The sequence below is a fragment of the Atractosteus spatula genome, chromosome 6 (genome assembly GCF_055471065.1).
Source record: "Atractosteus spatula isolate fAtrSpa1 chromosome 6, fAtrSpa1.hap1, whole genome shotgun sequence".
Lineage (NCBI taxonomy): Eukaryota > Metazoa > Chordata > Actinopteri > Semionotiformes > Lepisosteidae > Atractosteus > Atractosteus spatula.
In genome coordinates this window covers 62,566,059-62,583,402 of record NC_142711.1, presented here as the reverse complement: position 1 = coordinate 62,583,402, position 17,344 = coordinate 62,566,059, and the positions used below count along the sequence as shown (strand labels likewise).

General features: G+C 42.8%; 1 protein-coding gene across 1 annotated transcript in view; it reads left to right on the top strand.

Moving 5' to 3' along the window:
* The window catches only part of cul1b (cullin 1b), a 41,101-nt gene that overhangs the window by 1,320 nt on the left and 22,437 nt on the right, over positions 1-17,344 (top strand). The window lies entirely within an intron of this gene.

Below are 17,344 nucleotides of genomic sequence, written 5' to 3'. Positions count from 1 at the left end.
TTATTGTCGGTATTAATATTATTATTATTTCTGAGGTATGGGTGGGGGGAGTGGTGGAGGCGATGTTGAGTGTCTCCTGTCCGATCATGCTGGTTTTGTGCAATTCAGCCGCTGAGGGCGAGTGTGAATCCGGCTCGTCTTCCGCTGCTGGCGAGCAGTGTGGCGCAGGTTTATTTTGGTTACGGCGCTGAAGTGCGGGCTGCTGTTTTTTTTTTGTTTTTGTTTTTTTTTGTGTGTGTGTGTGGAGGTTTCTTCCCTGTGACCAAACGTGTCCTTGGCTTGCGGATGGCGTGGAAACACTGTTTTTTTCTTTTTAGGTTCGTTACGTCTGAAAATGAGCTACGTTGGTGGTGAGCCTCCATTGTTCCCGAACTCGTGATGGTTTTGTGTCGTGATGTGTAGATGTATGTAGGTCCCGCATTGAGACGGTGTATCTGCAGTGCTCAGCTAGTTTTTAAATGCATGTGTTTCTTTTGGAAGTGGGACGACAGTGGTTTTCAACACAGACCTGACATGAGTGCAAAAGAGGAGAAAGCGAGGCATGCAGAAGATTGTGGTGAACCGAACCTGGAGTTGATAGTGCTTTTAATTTATGGCGCTCAATTTTAATGACGTTTTCCAACACTGTAAGAACTGGATTTCTGTCAAATTGACTTCTAGGGGTGATTCACTGGCCGTGAAGAAAAGGAACAATTACATTGCATCAGTCTTTTTTTAAATTTGAATTCTAGATATTAACAAATAGCAACTTCCTGCACTGAATTTCAGGGAAAGAACTTATCGAACTGTATTACACATTCCACTTGTTAACTTAATGTAAGTGCTCAGGCATGTCGTTTGTGTCTGTTGGTGCTTGGATTAAAATAATTGCCCGATTTTGTCTCACCATAGCTGTGGACACACAAAAGATACTGCTGGAGTTTTTCCCACAAGGACATGAGGTTTGCAGACTGCAGGTGGCCTTTCTTCACATCTAGCTGGAAGCAGTTCTAGTGGCAGTTGTCCTGACTAGGATTGTCTGAGGAATTCGGGTATATTTGTTTAATGCTGCTTGTGAAGCTGCCAGTCGCAAATCTCAGACAGCCAAACATGTCTCTACTCAGCTCTTGACACTTGTGAAGGTTATGATCACAGAACAAGGCATCTTGTAGTGTCATGTGGCGATGAGTGCTGGAATACACATGATTGCTTCTACATTGTGCAGGTTCACTAGAGGGGTTTTTCTGTGATGAGAACAGTTGTGCTGTACTGGTGTTTCCTTCTGGTGTGAATGGGTCTGTTTGTCACTTTTTTATATGTTGAGTATATTTCCAAAGTATAATATGGGACAGTGAATATGACCATTTTATATTTATTTCCTATTTTAATCATTGTCTTACTTTATTCACATAGATCTTTCTATTGATTGGATAGCATTGCCTTAGATTTGCTGTGCTGTTGTTATAGTCTGCAAGTGCTACCCATACAGCCCATAGTCAGGACAAAGACTGGCAACAAGTGCTTAATCAGTTAGTAGGCAAAATCATAAATCGAAGTGGTTGTGGTACTGGAGAGTTGATTTCTTTGGTGTTTCGATCATTTTCAAGGTTTTTGTACCGTTGATACAATATAAAAAAAACTTGAATAGGAGTCTGTTTCCATAAACCCAGACTGCAAACTAATGTCTCTTATGGAATTGAATTTTCATGGGAATATATTTATCTTACCTTATTTAATTCTGATTCAGGTAAAAAGTAATTTGACTGGGCGGTGAGCCTAATTTTAATACTCAACCACAGGTGTGGTCAGCGATTTGTTTTTGAATCTGTAGCTACATTTGAGCATTAAAAATACACAGCATATTAACAGTGTTTTATACGGATCAAAATGTTCAAAATGTAGTGATGTTTATTTGTATATTTTACCTGTGTATACCTGGTAAAATAGTGAAACTGTTGACACGACCTAAACCTCTGTGCCACATCTCTTATAAATGTTCTATCCTTCAACTCTTTAAGGAGCTCTGCCAGTGTCCAGTGATGCAATTCGGTCTTGACTGTTTCAGCACTTCTGGACTGTTCAGTGCCTTTCCACTTTGGGTTATATTCTGCATCACTTCATAATCATTTTTGTGCATTGATCTCTGTCATATTTTAGTGTTTCTTGTTCACAGTTTTTTTTTAATGCATGGGAGCAAGATACTAGTCACTCTCTAATGCGAGAAGCTGACATCAAAGAATCCGACCCAAGGTTTATTGAGGAGTGCAGATTCCATTTCAAGCTTTGCTATTTCACTTAAACTTTGTTTAAAAGTTTGCAGCACATATTCTGCTAGAAAACCTGGGTGTCAAATAAGCAGTCTTTCCAGTATTGGAACTTTTCTGCAGATCACAGATTTCGTACGTAGCTTGGCAGCGGGCTTAGATATTGATTTCATTTCTACCAAAAACCGTTGCAACACTAACAGGTGAACCAGGACATTCATTTCTGTTCACAGTGCTGATGTTACATTGACTAAGAAGTGATAGACTACCTAATTAAACACTCCAGAACTGTTCCCAAAAGGTTATGATTTAGCAAGCTTGTTTAGCTAGTAAGTATGAGACAAAACAGCCCTGTAATTGTCATTACATGACACTGTATCCTTGGGAAAGAAGGGAACTTTTTAGTTGTGGTCTGTTAATAGACACCACTTTAAGCACAATAGAGAGACCTTGACAACGTGGAGAGTGCTGAGATGCACAGGAGTGTTGTCTGCGTGAAAAGTATTGTTCTGTAACCCCTCACAAGTCAGTGTGGTGTGTGTTTCTCTGCCAGGGGTGGCATGCTCAACTGAAGTGAACTTCTCCCAATATAAGCACTTTATCCAGCCATCCATTTTCTCATCGCTTCCTCCTGTTAAGGGTTGCGGGGGAGCCGGAGCCTATCCTGGCAAGCAGTGGGAGGATACAATCTGGACACACACACACTCGCGACAGGGCATCTGGAGGAAACGCAGGGGGAACATGCACACTCCATGCAGGCAGCACCCCAGGCTCGGCACTGAGCCCAGGGCCCAGCTCTGTGAGGCAGCAGTGCTAACCGCTGCGCCACCTATAAGTTCTTTTATTATAAATACTGCATCAAGCAGCTGATCCTGGATTTCAGGTTTCTGTGAGTGATTTTACAGATGTGAGTCAGAAATATTGTAGTTTTGAAGGGCCTGTCGCTGATCAGCTTGACTCTCTGCTGCACACCCTTGCTTTGAAGGGGGGAGAGAGGAAGGCAGCCTGCCCATCTCGTCCTGTCAGCAGGGCCGAGGCACTGTGCGGAGGGCTGGCCTGGGTCTGGCTCCTAGCTTTAAGCTCAAAGAAGATTGATTTTTGAAACAGCACTGCATTGTGTTAAGGGGAAAATGGTGATGCTGTTGCCTTAGTCCTGACAGCCGTGTGAGCACACCTGGTCTTTACCAGCCCCCATGGTGTAAATCCTCTCCCTAACGCTTCTCTAACAGCGAACACAGAAGCAGTGCACAGCCCAGCAAACACCTGCAGTGACCTATTTTTACCCTGAGAGCTATTGAATGATTTAAAATGCTTTAAAAGCACCAATCCAGGTGAGGGTTAGGTGGAGCTTAAAAATAGATGGAGGGGAAGTGAGGATTGTAATTATCCTGAGGAGCTAAAAAAATATAGAAGATTTAAGAAATGTTAGTTTCACTGTCAAGACAGGTAATGCAACTTTGCCTTAAGTCTTCTATGTATTATGTTAGCTTTTACATGTATTAAGAACTCTTTTAGAGATGAGCAGACTTTATTTTTGTGTTTTTTGGGAGGAAGGCTGCAGCGTACTTTAAGAAACATTAAGTATTTAACCTTTCAGTCGTGTCATCCTTAATGACCATGTTTGCAAACCACTATTTAGGCAGGTGGCAGGTGAGCCCAGAGGAAGTGGTCATGTCTGTGTTACTCTAGATTTTGGCCAGACGAGGTGCGAGCCTGCAGTTCTTCCTCGTGCCAGGCCAGTACTTCACTGGGAGCTCATGACTTGTAGTGGGAGTGCCTGCGGCTGTGTTCGTCCAGCTGGCGTCCTGTCCCCGTGCTTCGTGGGCATTCTTCCCAAAGACCGCGGGGTCATGCAGGATGCGCATCTCCTCTGCTCAGCAAATCATTCTGTGAAAAAATGTCAGCGTGCATCGAAGGAATTTCGCAGAGATTGTGTCAGTGTTTAGCTGTTGTTTTGATGCATATGGAATGCATTTCAGGAAAATTTAGAGTTTTGCTCTGTATATGTGTGCCCTATATATATATATTTGGGGGGGAGTAACTTTTGCCACTTGGAATAACTGAAAGTCATCTTACTGTGAAAGTGATGCGTCCCATATAATGAGCATAGCAGATAAAGTAGACTAGGGTTTCAACATTTGTTTTGCTGTTTTTTTCTAAACTTTGCTGACAGTCTTTTGTGTAACGTCCATTTTTCTGGAAACCCGGTGCTTCAGTCAATTCACATTACCGGGTGGGTGTGTGTTGTGAATATGTGAACATGGTACTGTGAAGGCATGTGGTGAGACTTAATAACTTTCGTGCAGTGTTTTCCTAGAGGCCTTCAGCAAGACATCATGCCCATAGCCCCTGACGCAGAGAGAAATATCAAGACTGCACATTCATCCTTGAGGATTCTTTTGTCGGCCAGAAAGACTCACTTTTGGGGCAAATGGTGGAAGAGGAGACCTTGTTATTATTGCTGTACAGCAGAGACCTCCTGTGTCTCATCTAATCTTGAGTCATGAAAATGAGAGTAGGGCTGCATGCCTTGTCCTGTCTTAGCTCTCTCATACATTCATTAAAAGGGTGAAGAAATACGCATGAAGAATATGATTTTCCCAATCTTCCTGTCCAAACAGTGTAATCATGTTAAGAGTGAGCCCAGAGGGTGGTTGTACTTCTGTGAAATCATTCTGAGCTTTCTAATGAAGCTCCTTTAGATCTTGATGATATGATGCATATGTAGCTTTCTTCAGGCAATATGTTATGATAAAATCTGAGGTTAAAGATAAAGGGTTTTTGCAAAATATTGAAGTCTGGTATGTCCGTGCTGACTTTTAAGTGAAAGGTTTGTGTAAAAAAAAAAGTGTAATAGCAATGTGTCTTTAGTGTTTCATATTGAAGACTCCTCAAACGTTGTTTCACTTTGATTAGGATACTTTAAGATTGGCTTCATGTGAGACATACAGTATGTCCCATCAGAAGTATCGCAGAATACAAAGAGATACAAAAGCTTAATTTAACTTTGAAGTGGAAAAAGTCAAAAACTGAGAAATTATGATAGTTAAATAATTGAAGGAAGCACTTAGACAGTGCATGTCTGAAGATTTTACTAGTCTTTACTCTGGCTTTATAAATAGCACTATCGGTTACACATGATTGTTGTCTATACTTAACTTGCTTTTCAAAACCAGTTATAGTTTACCAAAAACAGACCGAATTATCTCTATTTGAAGAACTAACATGTCAAATATTTCATTTTGCACAGTGCTGAGAGTTTTAGTTTTCTGGGATGCTGATTAATTGATTTCTTATCTTGACAATGATCGAGCTAGCTTGTGTATTAAATCATTGTTGTCTTGTCTATTAACTGTGAATAAGTGCAAAGCAGAAGAAAACAATCAGAGAAAAACCTACTAGTTTCCCCCAGGTGAAACTTCTGTTTTTAAGGCTGAAGTAGTAGATCAGAAGTGCATTAAACGCACACTGCTGTGTATGTATCAGAGTCAGCTGACTAAAAAGATAGGCAAGACTATAAAGCTAGTTTACAATGTCATGTTTGAGAGCACATATATATAAAGAGAGTTTCTAAGCTTATAGCTCTGCAGAGCTTGTAACATGTATTGTTGTTGTAGATACCCTTCAAGCGGTCCAAGGGGAACTCTGAATGCTGTTAAGGGGGTGTTGATATTTTTAAAAATCAAAATCATTCATTTGCTGTGATGGCCCATCGCCCTGTGTGTGCGGGACAGAAGCTCACATCGGTGTCACTGCCTCCGTGATCTCGGGATGGGAGACCTCCCGGGAAGATCAGGCTGCTGCTGGTGGACCAGTTGGGGGTGCTCTTCCCTCTGGACCAGACTCTCCAGTCTGGCGAGTGTTGCAACCAGTGTTGCAGGAGGTGCAGTCCTTCTGGTGAAACATTTTACCGAGATCCTGGTTGCTTGTACATTGAAGACCCTCTGGCGCCTTTCTTAAACGTTAGGGTTTTTAATCCCATTGTCCTGTGTAAATTCCACTCTGGCACTATACAGTTCTCCACTGTTCTCTTGGAAAAGTAATTTCTCACATTCCTTCCTGTTGTAGTGCATAGGTGCTGCACTTCAGTGGTGGATGAAAGAAGTCCCATTCTACATGCAAAGATATTGGGGGTGAAATGCACCATATAAACAAGACATTATTATTCATTCATAACCACAGGCCTGAGGTTTGTATAACCTTCATAGGTAATTAAAACGTATTGTTTCCCTCTTTAATGTGTTTTATGCTTTTGTCTGCACTTTGCACTCTCAGAACTAGTTCACTGGGTGTGAAAACAACTGACTTGTTTTTGTCTTTCTGTATCGAAATAATAGTGGGCGAGTCTTATTAAGGCAGAGGAATCGTATGCTTGAAAATGTCAAGTAACCTTCCTGTCATCTCTCTGCTGCAGTAAATACTTTGAGTCATGAGCACCAGCTATATGACTGTAACCAGGATATATTATAGACTCTCTGACAATTAATGAAATGATTGTAAATTATTTCAAATTTTAAATCAACATTTTTCAGAGTCTTTCCAGACTCGTGTGTTGCCATGTTGGTGGTGGTATTGGTCCTTTGACTTAAAGGGAGAATCCAAACAAGCAAGCAAGAGCTCTGGATATTTAGATATAAACAAAATATTTAGGACCCTAGAGGGAGCGTGGGGGCGCCCTGGTGCAGGCCCCAGAGTGGGGGAGATAGCGAGTGAGTGACAAGTCATTTTCTAGTTTGGGAGCAGCTTCTGAGGAGCCAGACTAATCAGATTTTGTAAGCTCCTCCTTTTTTCAATTCTAGTTGTAGTTTGTTGATCTTAACAATAGTGTACATTGTTTTCAGCAATAGCATATTGCATCAGGTTGCCCCGTTTTGAAAGTAATTAGTGGTTTCTGCAGTGGGATGAATTTACTTAATGTGATGGAATGATTCTGCCCTTTTCCACTTCCTAGAAGGGGTTCATCCCTTTCAGGCTGCATGTATCGAGCCGTGTCGTTTACAGCAGTGTTTCCCCTTTGTGCGATCGAGCTGTATTCCCCTGGGGGGCCTTGAAGTAAGCACATATGGCACTGAAAGGATTTCAAGGCCGAGTTTAAAAAATCTACACTCGGGATCCTCCGGGAGGCTGCAGCGTAGCAAACTGATACGTATTCGGTCTTGTGGACAGAAGCAAATGGATGAAAGTAACTTGCATGCAATTGACATGTTAACACAAGCTGCCAAATCAAGTAAGAAACGGTATTTGTATCATGTAGGGGTGACAGCCCTGCTCGGCCCCGTCTCCACGCAGACGCCTGGTGCCCCCTGCAGAGGTTTGTTCGCTGCTGTAAGAAACTTCTGAGAGAGCATTTTCATCTTCAGTGGAGCGAAGTTCAGGAGCAGAAGCTCGCAGCGTGGGTGCGGAAGGCCTGTGTTCCGCAGGCGGGCGGTGTTGAGTACCGATAGCGGTTTTTACCATGAGCTGTCGCAATCTGTGCTCAAGGTACGAGTGATCAAGGTGCCAACTGGTTCCCATAAGAAAGAAGAAAGTCGCATGGTGAGGCTCGCCCCCTGCTGGCTCAGGGTTACTGGGTCCAGCGAGCTGCTCACTTGGTGGCAGCCCGGTACTGGTCGCATTGACATCTGGCTTTTGCTCTGCGAGTTGGGTTCTCTTGGTGTGTTAATGGCCCCTCAGAATGGCTGACGGACGCGACGGTTCGGAGGACGAGGAGGACGGCAACCTCTGAAATAAAAAGTGGAGGTCAGGAGGAGTCGCGAAGGTGAGACTGCCTGGTGTTGCCAGTGCTCTTGGGCATAAACGTCTGCCGGTTACTAAGATCAGAGAGAGGATTCTGGCGCGTGTCAAAGGTTTCAGAAGTATTCTGGAACATGACCCATTTGTGATTTGAAGACCGAGTACGTATTCCCATTATGTACAGAAAAGGGGTAGGAGTGCTTTACGTGACCTGTCCATTCCTGAGGTCTGTACAGACCTGCTCTGCTCTTGTTGTTATACAGTGTAGCGATGAGGATAATACATTTGTGGTTGAGGACGGGTTAGAATGACCAGTCTTTCATTGCCTTGTGTCATGAGGCTCTTCCAAAGCTTTACTAAACCGGAAAAGACACTTTGAAATGGCCCGCAGGAGGGGGGTTTGATGTTCAGGCCGGTCCTTAATCTTCTTGAGCGCGTGCTGTCCTGCGCGTCGGCGTGCCAGCGGCGATGCTGCTCTCGTCCCTGGGCCCTGCTTGCAGCTGACCCTGATGAAATGTTTCGCATCCCTGGGCGAAATCAAATTACAGCCCCCCAAGATTGGACGGGCGTGGGTTTATTCCTGGACGCTGGCGTTCTCACATGAGCTCCGTGTGTCGCAAGCCTGGGAAAGTCATTCTGCTGTGCAGGAGCGGCTGGGACATCAAAATGTCCAAAGGAGCTTGTTTACCAAGAGGTCTGTTTCCAGTACCAGCAAAGCTGTGTTTACGTAGCGGAAGAAACGCTGGCTCCGATTGGCAGCATACTGCCAGCAGAGGGATTTATAGACAAATTGTGAGCAATTTTCTGTTTCTGAAGATTGAAAATCGGACGGCAGCATTCCTTTTGGAGGGCGAGGTATGTGCTCGTTTTCTGTTTGTAAAATACTGGCTTGCTGAGCCGCAGGCAAAGTTCTTACAAGCCGTTTCCTCTGACGCGCGTTCTTTGGCGAATGACCTGCCTCAGCAGCCCGGGCTGAGCCTCCTCGTGTTTCTGGTGGGTGTCCTGAGGCGCTGCCGGTTCTGCGACGGAGACGAGCGCAGGCGGAGGAGAAGTGCTCAGTGCTGCACTGTCACCTGTAAGAGAGCGTGCAGGGGCGTGGCTGAGAGAAGCAATGGCTGGCCGCGCTCAGCCGCTGTGCACATCTGGCTGAGCGAGCAGGCGAGGCAGTCAGTGCCTCTTCATCTCCCTGGAACTGCACTGCTTCTGTGTCTAGGGTGCCTTTACCCTTTGGTCTACATCACTTCGGTCAATTTAATTCCCCATTAAGGGGGAGAAGCTTTCCTGGAACAGCACCTTTACACCTCCTGCTTTTGTCTGACGTAACGTAAGAATCGTGAGCTTAAGTCACAGTGGGTGGGAACCTCATGTAGTCAGATCGTAGTGTGGTTGTGCTGTTCATGGGTGGAGTGGGTCCTTACTAAGCACTATCCTGTCCTTCAGAAAAGGTGCTGGAAAACAGTCGCTTTATGTCATAACCATCAAAAGAAACAGCTTTGTTTGTTTTAAGAGACTGCATTAGCCTGGTTGTGAGTTTTTAGTTCTCATTTTAAGTGAGATTTGGTTTCCTGCCGTGGTTCTGAAACCTTTTAAGCTTTAAGTGCTGTACCACTGTGTGTGAGTGGACTGAGGGTTTGAGGAATTTTTGCTTCCCATTTCTCTCATTTGCTTCTGTGCTCTTTTGCGGAACGCGAGCGATTTGATGTAGACTCCAAGTGTGTGTGTGGGGGCTCTTGAAGCGGTAAATTAAATTTCTTTCTGACCGAAAAGACAAGATGCTTAGTCTATAAAAAGAGGATTAAATCGTTTTATTCATTTTAAAGGTTTCCTTGCAATTTAATTAAACCTTTAATTTAATTTGGAGCATTTCCAAACTTTGTAAGAGACCCGACCCTTCACTTTTATCATAGATGGAAATGCATTTTCCCTCATGCTAAGACATCCCAGGAAGTTATTTCACAAGAACAAGCTTAAATGGGAGTTTTGTGCTGGAGGAAAACTTGGACATTCCATAGTTTTGGGAGAATTCCAAAGCCTGTAAACATTTTCCACTAATACCCAGTGTTTTGTGATGGAATGGGATACAGTGTTTTTTTTGTACTGAAATTTTCCTGTAGTCTTGGTTCTGACTGGCAGTAGTTTAATTGGCTTTTAAATGGAAAAAAACTTTTTTACAATCGATACAGTTTCTTTAAGAAACAATTGTCTTCAAGTGTTACAGTGAAAGTGTTTTTATAGTTGACTAAGTTTGTGATCATGGCAGTGCCCACTATCACCGATGTGACCGTAGTCTTGACTATGCTGCGAAAACCCCTTTCTCTTGGTTTTCGGATGACGGTGTGCTTGATAATGGCGTCTGCCTAAAATATTCCAAATTAATGAGGATTAAGGCCATTCAGCAGTTTGTGTTCCAAAGAACAGTCAAGCTATACTGAAATAGGTTGAAAACAAAAAGCAAAAAAGCATGAAATGTATCGGTTCTCATGAAAGAAGTTAATGATTAAGCCAGAGTGCTCCTGAGGTGAACGAGCAGTTAACCTTTTCCGGTGTTTTTCGGGTGTTCTGGTATGGTCACTGTGTGTTTCGGTTCCCAGGTGACCACCACTGAGTGTTGAGTCGGCACGTTTTGTAAAGCACTTTACTCTGCGTGCTCGCTAACCCGCTGTACCAGTGGTTTCACACACCCTCATTATCCCTAATCCGGGGTTTAGCTAATGTTAGTTGAGGTAAGCACGTCTGGGACTGGTGTTTGTCAGAGTCTGCCAAATTAACCAATTATTTAACTCCTGAGACTCTTTCCTGTTTTTGGTCTTAACGGGGGTAATTGTCTGGTGATCCAGGATTAGCATAGATTCGTATAGCACCAGGTTGTGGTGAGCAGAAGAGAAGTTAGCGACAGCAGGGAGGAAGTACAATGCCTATTTGTTGTTACCTAATTAGCAGCAGCCATGTCATTTCCAGGCAACAGGTGCCTAGGAATCGGTCTACATTTTAAAATGGGCTGCTGAATTGTCCATGTGTGCGAAGTCAGCATTATTTTGTCAAGTAGTTCAAGTGGGTAGCTGCGCCAGCATGCGTAGGCTTCAAAGGAACAAGTAATAGGCTTATTCCATGCTAAAAAGAGAAGAAAGAAAACAACGTTTCGGCTGTGGAGCCTTCTTCGGGTGTGAGGTCTTGCTTACACCTGAAGAAGGCTTCACAGCCGAAACGTTGTTTTCTTTCTTCTCTTTTCAGCATGGAATAAGCCTATTCATTATTTTGTCGATACTGTTATAGTTCACATTTAGCCTTTTTTCTACCTGCTGGAAGTTTGTTCATACAAGGTGGTTTGATTGTGAGCGAAGGGTTTGGATTTGGATAGTGCTTAGTCAAAACAGGTGGAAATGCTTAATACAGAAAGGGTTAATAAAGATTTGCACTTATAGTACACAGATTTGTTGTCTTGCATACAAATGAGAGAAAAAAGTTTATCTGGATGTTGTATTATGGAGTCTGGGATACCAGGCCAGTGTTTCCTGGGATTGGAGGGAATGGGATTATCTTGGCGGGGGCAGACTATTGACCTGAATAAGGACAGGGTTCTGTCTCCTTCCTTGTAGAGAGGGATTTAAAAATCGGTTTCCTGAGCTCGAGATCACAGGATTGCAGAGCTCCCAGGCAGACAGTCTCCACTGATCTCTGATCTGTGTCAGCGTGGACGGGAGCCAGCTCTTCGTATATATATTGCTGACCCAGTGGCAGAGAGTGTTTCTGTCAGAGTGCCGGAGCCTCCGCTGAAAAGTCTTTTTATGAGATTAAAGATTTTGCTGACCTGTGGCTCACCTGCTTCCTTTAGGAACAAGCCTTGCTGAAGAATGGAGCTCAGAATTCAGGATTGAGTAGACAGCAAGGGAAGACTACATTTATACCAGTGGTCTTCTATGTATTGATTGCAGCAGTATTTTCTACAGTGCTTAGATAAGAACTTTACAGTTTTATCCACTCTGTTAAATCTCATACCATAAAGATTTAATGTTGCATTGCAACCCTGATCAGATTTGTTGTTGGTTATCGTTATCGTTATTGTTGGTTAAAATCCGAGTTGAAATGCTTCCATCTTTCACTACAGCCTCTTAGATTTTCACAAGGTCTGGTAAGGCTGGAATTGTGCCTAAAAGCTTATTCTCCAAGCTGCCCTTTGTACATGGAAATTTGATCAAATATACGTGTATTTCTCCCATCTAGTTGGCTTTTTAAAAGATAAAGGTGGATACAAACATCATAAATGTTTTGTGTAAGGATTGTTTGCAGGTTGTATGTAAGTCTTGTGAATCTGATGTATTAAATTCAGAACAATATAAGGATTAGAACTTCCTGAATGGAACTTGCCCTGATACATTTTATGGCAGCATGGTTAAAAGTCTTTTCTAACCCTGAACGTGTTCAGGCTGCCTCCAGGAGATCGCAGTTAAAGACGTGTCAAATTATAATTGGAACCAATAGCATTTGTTGCATTTTTAATGCCTCTAACTGTTTTTATGTGGGTTAATAAACAGTTACAGAGCAGTTTGAGAGGGAAACATTGTTCGTAGATTTTTGTTTGTGAGTGCAGAAGCCCACTTGGTGGAAGTTCTGCTACCTCTCCCAGCCAGCTCACGAGAGGACGGCTCCAGCTGTTGGCCAGGGTCACAGAGCGCGTCGAGCTAACGGTGGCACCCAGTAGAACACACGGCTTCACAGCCCGTTCTTGTCCAGGAGCTGAGCAGCGCGGCCCGTGCGCTTGCTCAGACACTCATTCCGACAGCGTGGTGACTGCTTGGTCGTTAATCACATGTTGTGTTTGTTTCCGAAAGCCATGCACGCCAGGCCTTGCAGGTTACACCTGCGAGTCGCAAGGTTTTTTATGCTTTGTTCAAGTCCTAGGGCCGTAGAAGGAAATCTTTTTGTGCTTACCCCAAGAAATGGTAAATATTGGAAACTGTGCATTGTTTGCTTGAATATTTTCTGCTCAACACACAGTGGATGATCCTTACTGCTTCTGTGCACTGCGGCCTAAAGATGCTTTTGGCTGCTTTAGATGTAATGCCACTGCAGAGAGTATTCGGAGTGCATGTGCAGAATGTAATTATACATTTTGGAAAACAACAGGCCTGTTTTTATTTAAATTCTGAATAGAAGAATGTTTTGTGATTCTGTTGTTACCATAAAATAAATGTGGGCTGGCGTGTGTGGAAATCATCCCCCACATGTTACATGTTTCCACTTGTAGTAAGGGTGAGTGGGACTTGATTCACTTTGTTTTTCATCAGGTTAATTTGCAGGCATATATCTCACTTCAGCAATCTTCATTACTCCCAGGTACTTGAGTTGCTTTCTGTCTGCAACGCCTGTATTATTCTGATCTTGTAGTATAAGGGAATTGCCTAATGTTTGTTAAAAGAGTGCAGGTGCTTCGGTGTCTGTAGCCCCTTTGGTGTTTGTTGCTTTGTTGCCTTCTGTCCCAGCTGCTCTGTCCTCCAGCCGCGATTTTGCAAGGCTTCTCATCTGGCAATCCTTCGGTCTGGACTTCAGTGTTGCTGCCGCTGCCAGGGTACCGTTGCACAGTAACAAATTGTTTCTCTTTCGAAGGTGCTGTTAAGTACTTTTTTTTGCCCACGTGAGGAAAAATGGGAGGCGTGCGGTAAGGCAGGCTCTTGTTCTTAGTCGGAGGAAAACCCAGTCTGCGCCACTTCCTGTCAGTCTGGGCGAGATCCTTAGTCCCCGGCACAGGCATGGCACCGAGCGCGGCTGAACCACAGCCTGTCACACTGGGACCATTCAGTGTCAGTCCTCCCTTCCACCGACTGCTTAGTCACCCAGCTGGGGCGAATCTGTCAGCCCTGAGATTGAGAGGAACTTGATATGCCCGTCTTCCAGTCATGGGAGAAGAGGTTGCAGCTTGCCACTGTACAGGAACGCGTCGAACGAGTCATTCCGATGTCGTGTGAAGGCTTTGTTTAGAATTCCGTGACTGTGGACGAAGAACTGCCCTGCGGCTCAGTTTTGAGTGTCAACAGAGTGGGAAGTATCCCATCGTTGTTTTCTGCTCATTTGATATCCGCCTTCTGCAGTCAGATGAGGAAAGTGATCCACATCTAACTTTGCACACGCCGGGTTAATTTCCCAGTGGTGGTATTTAGCCCAGTGCGCAGCTGTGCTGTTTCTAGTTGAAACTTGCAATGGATCTGAATATTCTCCGTTAGGCTGGAAAATACAAAATATATTGCACTGTGGTGATCAGTTCTAGTCCACATGCAATGTTTGCGTCAAGGAGCGCGATGAGCTAACTTTGGATACCTGTGTCGCTGGAGAATGGTGAATGGCTGCTTATCAATAGTTAAATTCATTGCCTTGCATAATTCGGCAGCATCGGACGCTCCCGTCTCCCTCCAGACGTCAGTGTAGGTCTTTCTGCACACTTGCAAGTTAACTTTCTTTCATGGGCACCGCACGCACGAAATCATTTGATGACCGTGCAAAAAAAACATACTAGCTTAAATTTTAAAAAGTCAGAGATTAGGTTCCTCCAGCTTTTAAAAGACAGGAGTGAGCAAATTCACGTTGAATTAAATGTTAAAGATCCTCAGACATTAAAGACTCAGCCGTCCATGAATTATTCCTGTCGTCCCTGTAGTTTTGTACTTTTCGTTAATTTTCTCCTTAGATGAAACTATATACTTTTTCGTTAGCTGAAGTGCAGACGTTAGTGATGGAAAATTTAGCAATTCACTTTTAAGTTTTATAACCTATGTTCTGTTCGGGCAAATCATTCAATAGCACCATCAGTACAGAATCTAAAAAGCTAAAGTTAAACGAGCACTTTTGCTGGGTTTTCTTTTTACCAGTTTGAATGGGCAACATGCGCAGTAGCACCACCAACACGAATGCAGTATACAAGCCAGGCATCACACCTGATATATGTTAACTGCAAACATGCTTGTGTTGCAAATAGACTTTTAGTGGCTGGTTGATAGATGAGAGTTATCGTTTCTGGATACTTCAGTAAAATTCCAGCTCTGATCACACTTGATGTGCAAGTTTCAGATTTCCCCATCAAATATTAGTTACACCTGCACACTTTCTGGTTCTCTGGTATTCGGTTTAGAAAAACAGCAGGAGGCTACCTGAAGTACTATCGGTACATTGTGTTTAATCGCCCTCAGTGGTCAGATCTGTGCATTGATTTTTTTTCCTAGGTTACTGTTGAAGGGTTTCTTATTGTGATCTGGTGGCTCTGTATCTGAAAAATTATTTAGTCGATGGTATAATTTCACCATTTAAGTTGTATGTTAGCAAAGTTGCCAAGTAGTTCTGAGATCCATGTTACTGTTATCTTAATTTTTGGCATCGTATTTTCTAAATTGTAACCGTTTTTCCAGTTGTGTAAAACATTTTTTCAGTTGTATTCAGAGATCTCATACGCATATCACTTACACTTTTCATCTATGTAAGTACACGTGTTAATGCCTTTACATTTAAAAAAAAAAAGTGCATAGAAAGGCAGGTCCAACTCTTCAAAGGATTGAGGTTGTTTGTTTCTACTGTTTTGTTTTTAATCATTATTGTTATTTCCTATTTTCCTCTTCAGTTTGCAGGAGGAAATCAAGCACAGACTTCTCACAGACCCTGGTGAGAGGAAAAGTCACTGCTGATACATGCTGTCGAAGGAGCCTCTCAGTAGTTTTGATAATGAGAAAATAGATTACTTTTGTCTGATACAGAAGAGCACAGACAGGCTCTGTCAGTAAGATACATTAGATAATGATAACATCTTCTTTTGAGAATGAGAAATTACGTCTTGCATTTCCAAGTACTTTATATTTACCATTGTTTCTTAAAATAAGAGTCCTTGTAATTTAAATAGACAGACAACGGCGTAGTTTAAGTAAGACAAGACTTTGGGTTTGAAGTGTTTTCATCTTCTACAAAAAAAATAAAAGCCATAGTGGAATACTGCTAAAATTAAAAACACAAAAATGTTTTACACCACAATTTTCATGTTATTACATTTTAAAATTAAAGCTGTTAAACAGAATTGTTTCTTTTTTCTTAATCAAGTTCAGTGGGAACAGGTGTGTCAAATGTACTTGGCTTTTCTTTTTTTTCTCTGCTTTTTTATACTTATAATAGATGAGCAGTCTGCAACATACAGTTTTTGCACCTTCGGAACATGAACTGTCCCAAATTAGTGTAGCCAGTTCGTACTTGTGTAACCAAACGGGTAGAATTTAAAGTTTTACCTGTTTGTGTTGTGAAAATCCTGAACTTAACACCCTGTTTCATGCTTTTTAACCAGTGCTTAGTGTGTTGAAAATGAGCTGTTTCATCTTGAGCATTTTCCTTGATCTGAACTCCTGTCATTTTTTGTCACATCTAAGTCCCTGTTTCTCTGCATCGTTTTTTCTTAACATTACAATGTTAATTTTCGCCAGTGTGCCCACCTACAATTATTTTTCTAGTTTAAACTGTCGATGTTGTTGTCACTGTCTTGCTGCGTTGAACTGTAAAGTAACAATCGCCAAGCAGTTGTTGAAAAACAGTTAACTTTTTTATCATTGACAACTTAAGATAAAACAAAAAATTATCAGCGAGTGACCGTTCGAGAACTGTAAAAAATCCACTATGGTTTTGCTGAAATATTTTCTGTACGGAATCACAGACGGACACTTCTGCCAAAGGTTCTTAGGGTTTCAGCTAAATAACACTATTAAGTAGTTTGAGTGTTTTTGTAATGCAAATGCCATGTGAAGTGTTTTAGACACTGCTTGGTGATGTTGGCAGCCTTCTGCATGTACTGCGTGGTAAAGTTGTTGAAGGAGCATCGACTTCTGTCTCATCGCTGTTTTCACACAACATAGGAATAGACGCACACGAAAGGAGGCCATCGGGCCCCTCTAGCCTGTTGGGTAGTTAGCATCGTTTCCCTGTCCCCACAACCACTTGTGTCAAGAAGCGCCTCCTGTTCGCAGTTTTAAATGTTCACAGTTAATTGAACTTTGAGGTTTTGAATTCTTGTATCAGGTCTCATACTCTTCTTCCAGTCTAGTCTTGAAGAATAAAAAGGTTCTGTTCCTTCCACCTGCGGGGTCATACCTACACCTTAAGCCCTGGAACTCTTCTCCTGGACTGATTCCAGAGCAGAGGCATTTTTTCCCCCAACGTGGTGGCCACAGTTGTCCACAGTATGCTACACGAGGCCTTACCAGTGTATAGTACAGTTTTAATGCAGTGTCACTTGATTTATATTTAGTGCTGTAAAGTGCTTTAGTGCTTTACTGACAGCAGTGCTTTAACTTAAGGACACTGAGCATTTTAGCACATCATCAAAGAGCAGAACAACACGGAAAGCTTGC